Raw genomic sequence first — 15,181 nt, 5'->3', positions numbered from 1 at the left:
TCTTAATAGTAAAAATTTGTTTAAGGCATTAAATACCTACGCATTTTCCGCGCTTAGCTACTCATTTGGGATTATTAAGTGGACTAAAACGGATATAGAAACCCTTCAGCGAAAAGTACGAACACACCTCACAAAGGCACAAAAACACCATCCTCGAAGTGCAGTAGAAAGAACGATATTACCGCGGTATTTAGGAGGACCAGGATTTATTGATATAAGCGAGCAATTAGAAAAACAGATTACTAATTTACGAACTTGTTTTCAGGTGCAGGCAGAGACATCTACTCTTCATCGCGCGATTTGTGCAGTAGATCGATGCACAACACCGATCAAACTGAGGGAACAAGAAATGCACATAAACCATCTTACTAAGAACGAAAAAATGCGCATCTGGATGGGTAAACCTCTGCACGGGCGACATCCGAATGAAGTCAGTCAAGACTATGTCGACAATATAGCGTCGAACTATTGGCTGACATCAGGAAAGATGTTCCCTGAAACAGAAGGTTCATTACTCGCCATTCAGGATCAGGTTATACCAACCAAAAATTACCTGAAATATATCGTCAAAGACCCTCAGGTCCAAAACGATAAATGCCGATATGGATGTCAAGCCCAAGAAACTATCCAACATCTTACGGGGGGCTGCCAGGCATTTGCTGCAACTGAATATAAGGAACGGCATGACTCAGTAGGGAAGATCCTCCATCAAGAGATAGCTTTTAAACTGAGACTTCTACAAACAAACCATCTCCCATATTATCAATACGTTCCTGAGAGTATGCTTGAGAATGACAACTACAAGCTATACTGGGATCGCACTGTGCTCACAGACCAAACTGTAGCACATAATAGACCAGATCTCGTGCTAGTTAATAAACTAACAAGATAAACAACACTAATCGATGTGGCGATACCTAACAACAATAATCTGCGTGTTAAGATAACGAAAAGATCGCCAAGTACAGAAATCTGAAAGTACAAATAAGGAGACAATGAAGAATGGAAAGTACCGAGACGATACCTATTATTCTTTCTACCACTGAAGTCATCCCGAGGAACCTCCTAGAAAACATAAAAAAGCTGGGTCTAAATGAACATCTATATAAGATCAAGCAGAAAGCTATGCTACTTTCGACGTCCAGATGCGTGCGAAAATTTTTGGGAGATACAACGACGTACCAAGTCACCTAGGACTCGATAACATGGAAAGAGTCCCACCAGAGCTCAATCCTTTTGATACCGTACATATCTGGCATGAGTGAATTTTCCCCTTAAAGGGAGTGTGAGCCGTATGGCTAAATCTGGATAATAATTAGTTAATTTTAAGGTCAAATAAATATGGACAAAACAATTAACCCATTGATGCATGAAAATATTTTTTTTAAGTTATAGTGCTAAATTTTAAATGTATACATGAGACACATATTCTAAGAAATTTATAACTTAAACTTACACATTTGTTTAAATAGTTTCAGAGGCCGTACCTTATATGGAACGCTAGGAATTTAAGGTATGTTAAAATAACGTCTTTTTATTGAAAATTTATTGAAAAATAAAATTTAACGTAAGAAACCTAAACATTTAAACAGTAAGCAAATAAGTATAAACTATAATTTCTATGAAAGGAAGCAAAGCATGTAATGCATAACCCAACATCACATTTTTGGCATTGCGTTCGTACGGCACTGCCTACATGATTATTCCCTGCACAACATCTTCGTTTGGAATTAGGCACGTATTCAATGTAATGATCAAACCGATTAAACTGAATGTTGTAGTGAACTCTAGAGTCCTCAGCAGATGTTGAAGGACGACCAGCTCCTTTAGGTGGATTTTTGTATTTTAATAAGTAGCATTGAACTATTTCCCTTCTAAACTGAAGTTGGCAAATTTTTTTCCCCTTACTTATGTCTAAAACCCACGCGTTTTGAATGATGACATCCAACAACCATGTAAAGATGGAAAAGCACCATTTTTTCCTCTAACTACAATCCGATACACATTGACATTAGCATCCATCTGATCAGTGCCTCCCATGTAGTTATGATATTGGGTTATAGCGTCAGGTAGTGGAATTGGTATCTTTTGATAAGTACAATATCTGTCAGCTGAGGTTAGAGGAAATACCCCATGAAAATTAGATGCCACAGTGACAATGGAATTGTCTTTTCATCGTACAACGCTAATCGAATCATTTTTTAATACGTTGTAGTCGTATGTTCCTCTATCAGTCTTCTTCATTTCTTTTACCGATTTCAAAGAACAAGTCTTAGGAACGCTGTTTTCTCTAATTATTCCAGTTCCACCGTAATTAGGTGTTTTCATGTATATAAGCAAATTCATAGAAGTCAACAAATTATTCAAATAAAATCTATACGGTAGCTCTTTCACTTATTAAATATCTAGATCATTTATAAGTGATATGAGAGGTGCTGTTGTTTTACCATACTGTTTTTGATCATCCGCATTGGCATTTAAAGTGGATCCTTGCTATACTTCAAAATTGATCAAATGTTGAGAGTGGTGATTATTGATTAGTATTGAGAGACCAAACTTTGTACCCAAAACGTATTGGTTTGCCACGGATGTATTGTTTGCATCTGTGGTGGCCAAAATATTCAATCATCGACTCATCTTAATTAATTTCTCTTTCGGATACAAAATATTTTATAAATTTGTCTTTCAATAAATTCATCAAAGATCTAGTTTACACATTTTGTCATCTTTATGTAGCTTTCCGTTGTCACTGCAGTGCACAAATCTCATAATTTGGTCAAAACGGTCACGTCTCATAGCTTGATATCATGTATTTCTTACATCCTCACTTGAATCCCAAAACATTCTTCTAGAAGGAAGATCATAATATCCAGAAACAATGAGTATACCAAGAAAACATCCCATTTCGCCCAACGTAATCTTTGTACTTGAACAATTTATGAATAACGCATATTTATTACTCTCATTCACTAAATATTCAACAACTTCATCATAAAAAATTGTTCAAAAATATCCACAGCTGTTAAGTATATCTCGATATTGCGTATTAGTAATTCTGTTCTGGAAAACTGTTGTTCCTCAGGGTACAAGCCAAATCTGTATCTTTTGCCCAATTATATATTTTATTTTCTTTATTTTGTTTAGTGTGAGAAGTAGTTGGTAAATTTTCTTTATGCTACTTATAACTTATCCTTCTACCGCTTACGGAAAGAGCTTCGGCTTGTGCTTGTAACTGATGACTTGACAAATTGGCTATTAAACCTCCAGAGTCTTCATCAGCTAAATCTTCATCTGACACATTGTGTTCGTTCGGTGGAGCTATATATATATATATATATATATATATATATATATATATATATATATATATATATATATATATATATATATATATAAATATTTTAGAAATATCATCGTCTTTCCACTATCATTGTTTAGCCTTGAGTGCCATATATGGCAGGGGTCACCAAATGGCAGACCGCGGTCCGCATCCGGACCGTGAGCTTGTTTTTTGCAGACCGCCGTTAAATTCAAAATATAGTGTAAAATTATAATCAAATCTAAATATATTTTTACATTTTTATAATGCACAGTAATAATACTATATAGAAATAGTTTAAAGAAACATATAGTAATATAAACAATATGATTCGACTAAAGGTTTTTTGAGATTTCAGGAAATGCCTACCTAAAAATAATCTTTTAGCAAACCATAAAGGGAAGCTGCCTGAATACTAAAATTATTTTAATTTGCATATTTATGACGTACCTAGTAACCAGCCTATAATAAAACACTATGTTTTTTCCAAATTTTCAGGTAATAGAACCATAATAAAATGAATTTCTTTTGAATTTCAAATTTTTAAGTTCTTTTGTATTTCATAATAGCATTATTTCAATCTGCATATTTCTGACATATTTACCATTCTGTGGAATTTTATAATAATTCTTTTGTATTTAATAAAACTAAAGATTACTGGGGTTGATGTTGGATATTTTCATTTAACATCGATTTAGCACCGATTTTATCGAATACCTAAAAATCCATGGCAAAAGATCGAACATTGAGCCAAGGAGTACGATGTTTATAAATCATCGGTGAATATCCCGCATCCCTAGTCTCAGTCCAATCCTAACCCAACCTTCTTACCTATATCTCAGTCTCAGTTTTGCTTGTCGCATTGCAGGCTCTGATCCGTCGTCATTCTGAGTGTTGTTTACATTTTTATTCTTTTTATCGTGTTTCGAGTTAATACTTTCAAGTGCTGTTTTCTATATAATTCTAGCGTTGTTTATATTTTACTTTGATATCAATATTGATAAAAAAAGAAAAATTGAATCAGAAAACATGCAGTTCAACCTGAATGGGCAGCTTTATATTGTTTCACTTTGCCAAACCGAGTTGGAGCAGTACCTGTTTGTTTGATTTGCCATCAGACTGTGGCAATAATTAAAAGTTCGAATATTAAACGGCATTATAAAAAAAAAAAACGAAAAATATAGAATAGGAACTCTAATTCGTAGAAGTTAACTTAAGAGTTTACTTTCACATTACGCTATGGCTATATCTACGAAAATTATTAAGCGATCAATGACCGATCAAGAAAAATGTTCTGAGGCTTCTTTATGCATTTCCTGGGCGCTTGCCAAACATATGAAGCCATTTATTAACGCGGCTATTGTTAAAGAGTATTTTCTGGAATTAGGAAATTCATTATTGGAAAATAAAAAGGTTGTTGTCGACACTACTCAGCGTGTTCCAATACCTACTACTTCAAGCACAAGGAATACACAGGTATTGACAGATGAAACGTACAAAACGTTAAAATAAATAATCTTGGCTGTCACTAAATATTTTTGCTTTGGAATTGGATGAGTCATGCGATATTACAGATACAGCACAACTTGTAATTTCTTTTTGAAGAGTTTGTTGAAGAACTTTTGACTATTTTGCCAATATGAGGAAATGCTACAGGAGGGGATTTACAAGGCTGTAGTGGCTTATTTTGGCAAGGACGGTTTGGATTTAAAAAAAGTTATTTCGATCACTACGGACAGCACTGCAGCGATGGTTGGGTGTAGAAAACTCTTGGTTCAGCAACTAAGTAGCGATTCTATGTGCAATAAAAATCTAATATATTATCATTGTAATATTCGTTAAAGTATGTTGTGTTGCAGTTTAAATCCAATTCTTCACAGTAAAATGCAAACCGTCATGAAGATAGTAAACTTTGTACGTGCAAAATTATCTTTGAGGCATCGACAATTCAATGTTTGGTGCTTGAAAGATTCTTTGCAATACTTGACAACATAAAAGAATTTCTGTTCACTATTAATAATAAAGCTGCAAATGACTATTTGGGCTTGGGCTTCTTGTTGGAACAGAAAGCATTGCAACTATCGCATTTTTGGTGGATATCTTCAGACATCTGAACTTCTTGCAATTAAAACTACAATGCAAGGAAAAACTTGTTTATGAACTTGTGTCGGATATTAGAAGGTTTTCTAAAAAGATTGAACTTTTTTCTGAGGATATTAAGACAGAACTTTTGAACTTTCCTCTCAATCCGTTTGTGATAGTAATAAAGTTAATGTTACTTAGTTCTCACGTTTTATTAATGATCTTGATTTAAAATGTAAAAAACGATATGCTAATTTCCACAAAATTGAAAATTTTGTGCAACTGTTAAGCAATAGTTTTTTACTCAAGCATAATAGTGTACGGACCAGCAAAGCCGGTAAAGTAAAGTAAACAAACGCTACTTAAGGTAAGCTGCTACTAACATTTAAATGTTTAAATATGTTTAGATATGTTCCATAAACTTGTTGAACACTATAGTTGCAGAAAGAAAGCAACCAGAAACAGTATTATTAAACGATTAAATTAAGTTCAGTTCAATTAAGATACAAATATTTCAAATTACGCCACAAACATTTATTAAACAAAGACGGGAGAAAAAACAATATAATAGCTTTATAATCATATTTTTCCTTGAGTTTATTTTATAACCCTCCCTAAACGAGGTGGCCTAGTTGCCTGGTTTTAACTACGTAACCAGGATGATCTCCTGAGTGGGTGGGGATTACAAGTACTGGAGGGTTTCTGGGTAACCCCCCGGTTACCCCACTGCCTAGTTTAGTGCTGAATGTAGTAGCTTTTTGAAACGGACCCTCAGGGAATATAATTGGTGACCCCTGATATATATGGTACACTAATAAACAAAGGCTTATAAAATAAAAACAAAATATAATTGAACTAAACTGCAGTTATCATACCATTCTTTATATAATACCTCACTTTATATTCATAATGGAAATAAAACGTTAGTTTTGAAAAATATAGAAATTAGTTACTTACGGTCGAGAACTAACCATTTTTATTCTTACAAATTGTTCAACACTTTTTAGGTTATTTAACTGTATATAATATAATGCCATTGTTTAAAACAAAATATCAATTATTAAGTGTACCTACACCATCAGTTAGGCAACATAAAATACTAATGTGAAATGAGAATTGCAAACATCTAAAACTATCAGAAAATCTGAAATTAATTTTTAGATGCAGTAACATTTTCTGTAGCATATATAGCACGCTAGGTAATAATGGGTTTTAAATTATTCTGAGCCTTCTGCTATCTTATAGCAGACTTGATCTGGCAATAATCTACAAATGATTATTAATCTAATAATAGTAATCCTTTAAATAATAATTAATCTGGTATTCTGCTATCAGATGACGCCTGCTGCGAATAATTTAATTGTTTTTTCGTGAATTATTATTTGACCCTACGACCAACTGGTTAGTTTTATAATAATGTACAAACGGTTTTGTATCATTAGTTTTTATCTAAAAAATAAAAATAATTTACATTTTTATGTTGGCTATCGTTATGTTCAGAAATAAATAATTAACAACTATGAACTAATTAATTGGTTTAAAAAAAACTGGATTCATGACAATCATCTATTATAATTGGTTTCAAATGAGTGTAGAGTAATAAATCATGAAGTGTCATAAAATTTGCCTGAATTTCGGTGTCGTCATGGGCGTAGGCAAATGGACGGATGTCAACTTCGTCGTCAAAAATTGATGTACCTCAAAATATCATATTTTGGATATTTTGTGATAACCAATTTTATTTAATTTTTCGATTAACTTATTCTTCAAACTCGTATTCCATTATATGGTCATTAAAGCTAATTACATTTTTATTTATAAAAACAAATTCACTTCCTTACTGAACGAATAAAAGCATTAGAAGAAACTGATAAGGGTATGACGCACCTCCTAATATTACTAAGAACTAAAATAAATCAACATGAAGACTAATAACGCGTAATGAGGTTTTACTTACACTTTCATTATAATCCCTCTTTTATTTTATTATTATCATTCGACATTCGACATTCGAGTTAGTAATTGTTACTACACCAATTAAACGTACAGTAATATTGTGATATAGAAATAGTGAAAAAGTTATAAAATGGCGACATTTACTCCAAAGAAAAGAGGTGTAAAAAATTCTCCGCTATCTGTTAGTGAAAAAGTTATAATTTTAAATGTATATGATTGCATAAAACACGATCACCCTAGTTTGTCTGTGCAAGAAAGTGTTGAGCGATGTGCCCGAATGACTGGAATTGGACAGTCCACGATTTTTAAATTATTGCGAGAAAGAAAGATATCAGGCCAGTTAGTCCATGCAAGAGAAAATCAGGAAGACCAATAAAAATCTTAGGTGAAGACACCAAACGTGACATTCGAAGAAAAGTTCATTCGTTTTATTTTAAAAAGGAAATACCCACCCTTGACAAAATACTAATGGAGATAAGCCAAGATAACGATATTCCTTTGATATCCAGAAAACTTTTATGGAAAACTTTAAAAAGTATGAATTTTTCCTGGGAAAAGCACAATCGAAAGGCACTATTACTGGAAAGTGATGAAATCATTTGCTGGAGACGAAAATATTTGAGAACTATAAAACAGTACCGCAGAGAGCACAAGAAAATTTTTTATCTTGATGAGACGTGGATAAACGAAGGTTATATAGTCCAAAAAATGTGGCAAGATAAAAATGTAACAAGTGCTCGCCAAGCTTTCATAGAAGGCCTTTCGACGGATATTAAAGTGCCTTCGGGAAAAGGGAAGAGGCTTATAATTGCTCACATTGGAAGCGAAGAAGGATTTTTAAAAGAAGGTTTGTTAAGCTTTGAGTCGTGTCGGACGGGAGATTATCATGAGGACATGAATTCGGATGTCTTCGAAGACTACTTCGGGGAAATGTTAAAATTTCTTCCAGCTGATTCGGTCGTGGTTATGGATAATGCAAGCTACCATTCAAGGCGCATAGAGAAGGTACCAACTTCAGCTTGGAGAAAGCAAGAAATTATTAACTGGCTGTCAAATAAAGGTATTCAGTTTGAGACGAATTCAATAAAGAAGGAACTACTAGCCGTAGTAAAACAACATAAATCTCGCTTCATAAAATATGCCGTAGAAGATGTAGCAGAAAAGTATAAAGTAACTGTGCTACGCCTACCGCCATATCATTGCGAATTAAATCCCATAGAACTTATATGGGCACAAGTTAAAGGATATGTTGCAAGGCACAATACCACATTTAAAATGAAAGATGTCAAGGTATTGTTTGATCAAGCCATTATGGAAATCACATCAGAAAACTGGCAAAAAGCAATCCAGCATGTTTTAAAAGAGGAAGATAAAATGTGGGAACTGGACAACTTGGTCGATCAGGTGGTTGACCCTATAATTATAACACCAGGGGATGATGACAGTTCTTCGGATGAAGACTATAGTGATGTAGAATTGTAATAACGTATCCAGTAAAGTTTTTGTAGTTTTTGTGAATAAATTGATTTAAACTCCCCACAAGTGTTTCAATATGTAAAGTTCATTCGTGTGTGTTTGTGAGTATTTCCCGATTTCGGTTCGTATATATTTTATTGTTACATTTTATATTTTTTTAATAACACTGTTCTGCTGTATTACATTTTTATTTCCTTTAATATGATTTTTAAAAATGCATATTCTTTTGTCAATTAACCCACTAGCGCGCCTCTGGCTCAGTGTTTATCTGTCGATAACAATGGACTAATCCCTTAAAACAGGGTGATACCTACCTGCTCTTTATGAAACGACAGAATTTTGCAATGCGGACGGAATTTATTGACGGATTATGGACGGATTACCCTGTAGCGCTTTTGAATACTTCATGAGATTTTATTACTCTACACTCATTAGAAATAGATTATAACCACCTACAATCGATTGCATATTTCCCTTATTCTTTATTCTTATCAGAATAGTTGTCGGCCTACCATACTGCGAGAGCATACAGGCGATAAATTATTTATTTTTTGTTGTAATTCAATGTTATTATTAGTTTACCTTGTTACGACATGGCATGGTTAGGACCGCGACGATTAGTGACATCTGGAAATCATCGGAGGAAATAGACAGAGTCAGTAAAACCTTCCATATGTATTAGATGGCGGTCGTACAATTTTTATTATATATATTATAATTATTTGGATAAATCATGATCAGGTAGTGCGTAACCCGATCTATAAGATAGTTATTTTCAAACAACTAACGCCTATTTAACTGTATTATTAACTATATCCTGGAGACTGCTTAGTTTCTGATATGATTTTCTAGTTCGGGTGTTTGTTCTTAGTAAATAATCAAACTACTATAAGATTGTAGATTATAGATACTACTATTGTAGATAATAGCTAAAAAGTATACTACGATGTAAAGTGTTGATATACCGAGGCTAATTTAAAAATATAATAGTACTTTATAATAGTGACGAATTTTTATTTATTCTATCATCCATTGAGAAAACTTTCAGTGATCTCTCAGAATGCAACATTTTCCAATTTCTGTTCTGTAATATAATGGTTTTACATATTTGTAGCTGCGGTGGCTAGGCCAGTTAGAGAGACTGAACGAGATGGAACCATCGAAACACATTTATAACCAAAGATCAGAACGTGTCAGGAGAAGAGGCAGGCCCAGAGCATGAATTAAAGACCATGTGGAAGACATGGCTAGCATATGCAAGACCAACTATGGGTTGTAGAACCAACAATGATGATGTTTTTGTAATATAAATAATTTATTATTGTTCTGAAGCTATTTCTTTGTGGCATTTTAAAGTAATTTATATTTAAATGGAGATAAGCCACAATTAAAGGTTAAAGTAAGTTTACTGACGTTTCAATTTTCACTTCGGAAATCTTTCTTCAAATACAAACATTAGTAAATTAAACAAATTTTGTTTTTTTTTGTTACTTTGTGAAAAATTCTTCTAATAATTCAATTTTATCTGACACATTTATATTGGCAATTCAGACATATATTCCCAATATTGTTGAGTTGCGTTCCTGGGACGACTTTACTTGTAAGATAGTTTATTCGATTATATGAAATCAACTTTTACTTGAGAATATCCGTCAGAAAAAATGATAGCATGTAATTTGTCTTTAAAAAACAACCACATGTCATGATGAAAGTAACATTCTCCTGTTAGTGATTCCATATAAAATTATGAGGGAAAAGCCAGGAAAAAACCTCATAAATACTATTCCGACATGGTAAGTACATGGTCGTAACTTTAGTTTACTTTCAATAAACACCAAAATCCGATTTTATATGTTTGTTATTTAAAAAACATAAATGGTGTATCCTCGATATGTCACTAACTTACTAATACTGGTATTTTCCTTTTAATAACTTCCTCTTTTAATATTGGTAACCAGATCCTATTACATTCTGCCGAGGAATTTGCGACACAATTGGTCTCATTTAGCATAATTAGAGCCGCTTCTTTGATTTTTCTCTTTTTACCATCCATTTCTTTTAGGACTATACTTGAATTATTTTATTGAACCCCATGTTCATGCCCATAGCGTCATGCGTTTTTACATATTTGAGATCTATCAAATTCTCTATTTTTAATATAAGATTGATGTTCACTTATTCTAACATTTAATGGCCTTGATGTTTGATCTAAACAAAACTGATCGCATTCACAAGGTATTTTATAAATTCTATTCTTTGTCCGTTCTTGTTCATTGTTAGGTTTGGTTTAGACAAATTTTTTTATTACTTCTATCAGATGTCTGGGATAATCTTCGTCTCTACATAATCCTCCACAAAAGGGTTTCTAATTATTCAATCGATTTTTCGACATTGTTATAGTTAGTTTTTTCTTTACGAAAGCCATTCTTCTAGTAATAGCAAATCAGCAATTTTTTTAGCCTGTTTTTTATAATTCGAGCCTATAATTTGTTTGAAAAATTTAACGGAAAAACTCATAAATCCAAAAGTTTACAAAACGGCCTAGATACCTAAAAGGCTTGTTTCTATCGTTTGTCTTGTTTAACATTTACACCTCAAACGCTCCCACTACAACCACACGCAATTTAATTATGCGGACAATATGCCTGTGGCCATGCAAGACAATGCGCAAGCTATTCTTAAAGGCGACCTCAATATTATTAACACATAATATAAAAAATGTAGCTAAAATAAAACCTGCAACACGATCACTCAAAACACTTCTTGAGGAGCATTAGTCTATCCAACAGCCAAATAGTGCGCTCCAATCTAGCTAAACAGAAATTCACTACATTAACGCCCTAGATATATAATTGGATCAAAACATGAGATACATTCAACTCAATGTCTTCCGGTCTTAAGCAATATAGCACCAATCAAAACACTACGGTTATCTGTCCTAAAAACTCAATACCAGAAATATTAAAAGGATTAATCACTGTCAACAAATACTGACATCGATCAGCTAAACCAGTTCCAATTAAAAAATCTGAAATCTCGAGACCCGCCAAAAGGAACAGCTAATAATCTTCCAAACACAGCCGATGATCATTGGTTATACGAATGGAATCAAGAAGCTAACAACGCACATCTAATCGAAAATCCCACAATAATACCCAGCGGTTTTCCTTTATTGTTTCGGGAATAGTGTAATCTAAACCGAATTAGAGTAGGTTATGGAGTTTATAGTGGCTTAAATGACTTCATTTCTACTACTTAAACATAGAGAAGTACGTCTTAGAGTTCTCATCCCTGTACCAGCCGATATGTACGGCGCTGCAAGAAAATTATTCTAAATTACGATCCTAAACTATGTGTATGAATGCAGTACTGTATTAAATTGCCGAAAATAAGGTCAAAATTTTCCAAAAATTAAAGATTGTCCCTGCTACTGGTACTAATCTTTTGTACGGCATTAGGTCGCAGGTTATTATTTTTGTATTAAACACCCCAATTAAGTGGTAAGTTTGCCTTACCTGTGTAGCCACCTGTACAGATAAAAATTGATGGCATAGTTTCTAAAATTGTTATTACGTATTGCAGCATTGATTTATATATGATCATTATGATTCATGCTTGGTCAAATAACCTTTCAAAAATGTATAGTGGACTTGTAGTCTATGTTACTTATCTATTTCTAGTACTTTAATTTTTTAACGAGAAAAAAAAAATTATTTCCAAGAATATGAAATGCGAATTTTTGTAATTCTTACCTTTATTTTAATTTTCAGAAATAGGGAAACGGGGACACCAAGCATCCAAAATTGTAACGTTATTACATCATCAACAATACAATGATATATAATAATATTTCGAACCGAAATTACATTAACATAATTACAATTGTAATTGTACTTAATTAATGTTTATAAAAAAAATACTAGTGAAATACAATGAGAAACGTGAATGGGATCTAAACAATTTAGTTAATCATCTGATTGAATGGAATTTCAAACATTTGTTACAGATAATCGCGTTCTTTACGTGTTTGTAAAGATTATGAATGCTGAATTTTAAATTATTAATAAGAACATTATGACAAATTGTATCAGTAAAAATATTTTCAAAATAACATACAACAAACATACACCTCAAAAATAATAAATAGACTTCGGCAAATATGCAAATAAAAATGTAGAAAATATGCGCATAAATATGCACGTGTTTACCCGAAAATATGCAAATATTTTACAAAATATGCATACAAATAAATAAAAAAATCGTAAAATAGTAACAATTTTATTTAAAAAAAAAAGTGTACATAACTAAATATTTCCTACTATTCATTAAGATTTACATTTATTTTAAGTAACTACATCATTTTTAAGTATGAATAAACTTATTTAGAATTATGGTAACAATAAATGACCAAGTGGTGTTCAAAATTTTCTAACAAAAACTTGTGGCTTCTGTCTGAGTACATTATATTTATATATGGAAAAACTTCGTTCAACATCAACTGATGTAACAGGAGCATTTTTCAAACTAACCAAAACATTTGGTTCTAAATTAATTGTTTCCGAAATATTTTTAGCTAGAACACTGACTACTTCAGAAAGAATATGATAACCTTTATTTTTTTCCATAGTAGCTTCAAATTTTTTTAAAATATCTTTTCCAATATTACCTCTAACGTTCCGACAACATGACGCAAATTCTTTTATTAATGCTGTACTTTCGAACAATGACAGTTTGGGTGATTCTAACTGAGTAATTGTTTTTTGAACAAAACTAAAATTTGATTTTATAAATGAAAGTTCTTGTTGAAGCAAGTAACTCTAAAAAGTTTGTTTAGAATCCAAAAGAGATTGGGAACTTTCATCTGTTAACGTATCAATTATGTTCCTTATTTTAACAAAATGATCTGCATAAAAATTAGCTGCTTCTAACCATGTTCCCCATCGCGTTAAAATAGGTTGTGGTGGAAGAGGAATGTTAGGTAGCATTTCTTTATAAAGTTGAATTCTTATAGGAGATTTAAGAAATTCTTTTTTGACACTGGATATCATGGTATTTACAAGAGGAAACTTTTTTCGTATTTCCTCTGCAACTCTGTTTAATCCATGCGCTACACAAGTAACATGTATTAAATCTGGGAAAAATATTTTTAAATTTTGTCCTGCTTTCACCATATAAGGAGCAGCATCCGATAAAATAAGCAGTAATTTATTAGAAGGAATAGTTGTCGGAAGAAAAAAAGTTGCTAATGTTTCTTGTATAAAACGCGAAATTGTTAAAGCATTTGTTTTCTCAAGTTGCTGGCATGAAATAAGATGAGATTTTGGTAAGGTATCTTCTTTAAGAACACCAATCAATAAATGAGCAATATACTTTCCTGAGGAATCCTTGGTTTCGTCTACAGATATGTAAAAATAATTATCTGCACTTTCTTCCTTAATATTAATTATCACCGACGAGTATAGCCCGTTCACATTATTTCTTCTTAGAGACCGATCACTTGGAACATTAAGTTTGCAATATTTTTTTAGAAACGAACTAAAATTTACATTTGCTAATTTTGAAAGCGGTATGTTTGCAGACACTAATGCGCGACACAAGTCTTCATTAAAAGTTTCTTGCTCATCTAATTTTTTTTTAAGTAGATTGGAAACATTTAGCCATTGAAGTTTGATGTTTTCCTCCTATTTTTCCTTTTTTTGCAATGTGTGAAGCAGTTCTCACATGTTGGTCTATCTGAAATTTCTTCTCACATGCTATCTATAAATAAAAATAAAAACCTTTATTTTAACCCAACCTTTAAAATATAAAAATATACAAGGTCTTTTTGGTTAATCAAATAACTGGTTTGGAAAAAAAACACTCGCTAAGTGTTTTAAATGCAGTATTAATCCACAAATTAGTTTTTGTTACTAACCATTAGTACATCATATAACTTATTTTAAAATTCAACAAAAGTTTTTTTTTTTGTTAATTCAATTACAATAAAAATAATTGTGTTTTAGAATAGCTGACTTCATAAAAAAAAGTAAAGGTGAAAAATTTTTCTAAATACACACCATTGTATTGTACCATGGACAATTTTTTCTCACTAAAGGAAGCTATTTTTCATTTAAAAACAACCTACGAGTACTAAATTTCAAGTAAATACGTTTATTGGTTTTAAAGTTATTGTTGTTATTAACTAAAAGAATTTAATTTTTTTTAATTTTAACACCCTGTATCTCGAAAAGTAAATAAGTTTGACCCCTCATTAACTATATCGTTTTGTTTAATTTTTCGAGAAGTATCTACAGTCAAACGTTGTAAGTGTCATTTGGAAACACCCTGTATGTATGAAATATTAGATAT

The 15,181-nt window shown here is 32.2% G+C and overlaps 1 protein-coding gene across 1 annotated transcript in view; it reads right to left on the bottom strand.

Moving 5' to 3' along the window:
• Positions 1–6,398, bottom strand: part of LOC140445368 (uncharacterized) — a 40,230-nt gene extending 33,832 nt beyond the window's left edge. The window contains exon 1 of the mRNA XM_072537347.1: positions 6,359–6,398. The gene's annotated coding sequence lies outside the window, so the exon portion shown is untranslated. The remainder of the gene's footprint in view (positions 1–6,358) is intronic.
• Between the last annotated feature and the right edge of the window lie 8,783 nt (positions 6,399–15,181).

This window comes from Diabrotica undecimpunctata, chromosome 7 (genome assembly GCF_040954645.1).
Source record: "Diabrotica undecimpunctata isolate CICGRU chromosome 7, icDiaUnde3, whole genome shotgun sequence".
Lineage (NCBI taxonomy): Eukaryota > Metazoa > Arthropoda > Insecta > Coleoptera > Chrysomelidae > Diabrotica > Diabrotica undecimpunctata.
Note: the sequence above shows the minus strand (reverse complement) of the source record. Positions and strands in the feature narration are given on the sequence as shown.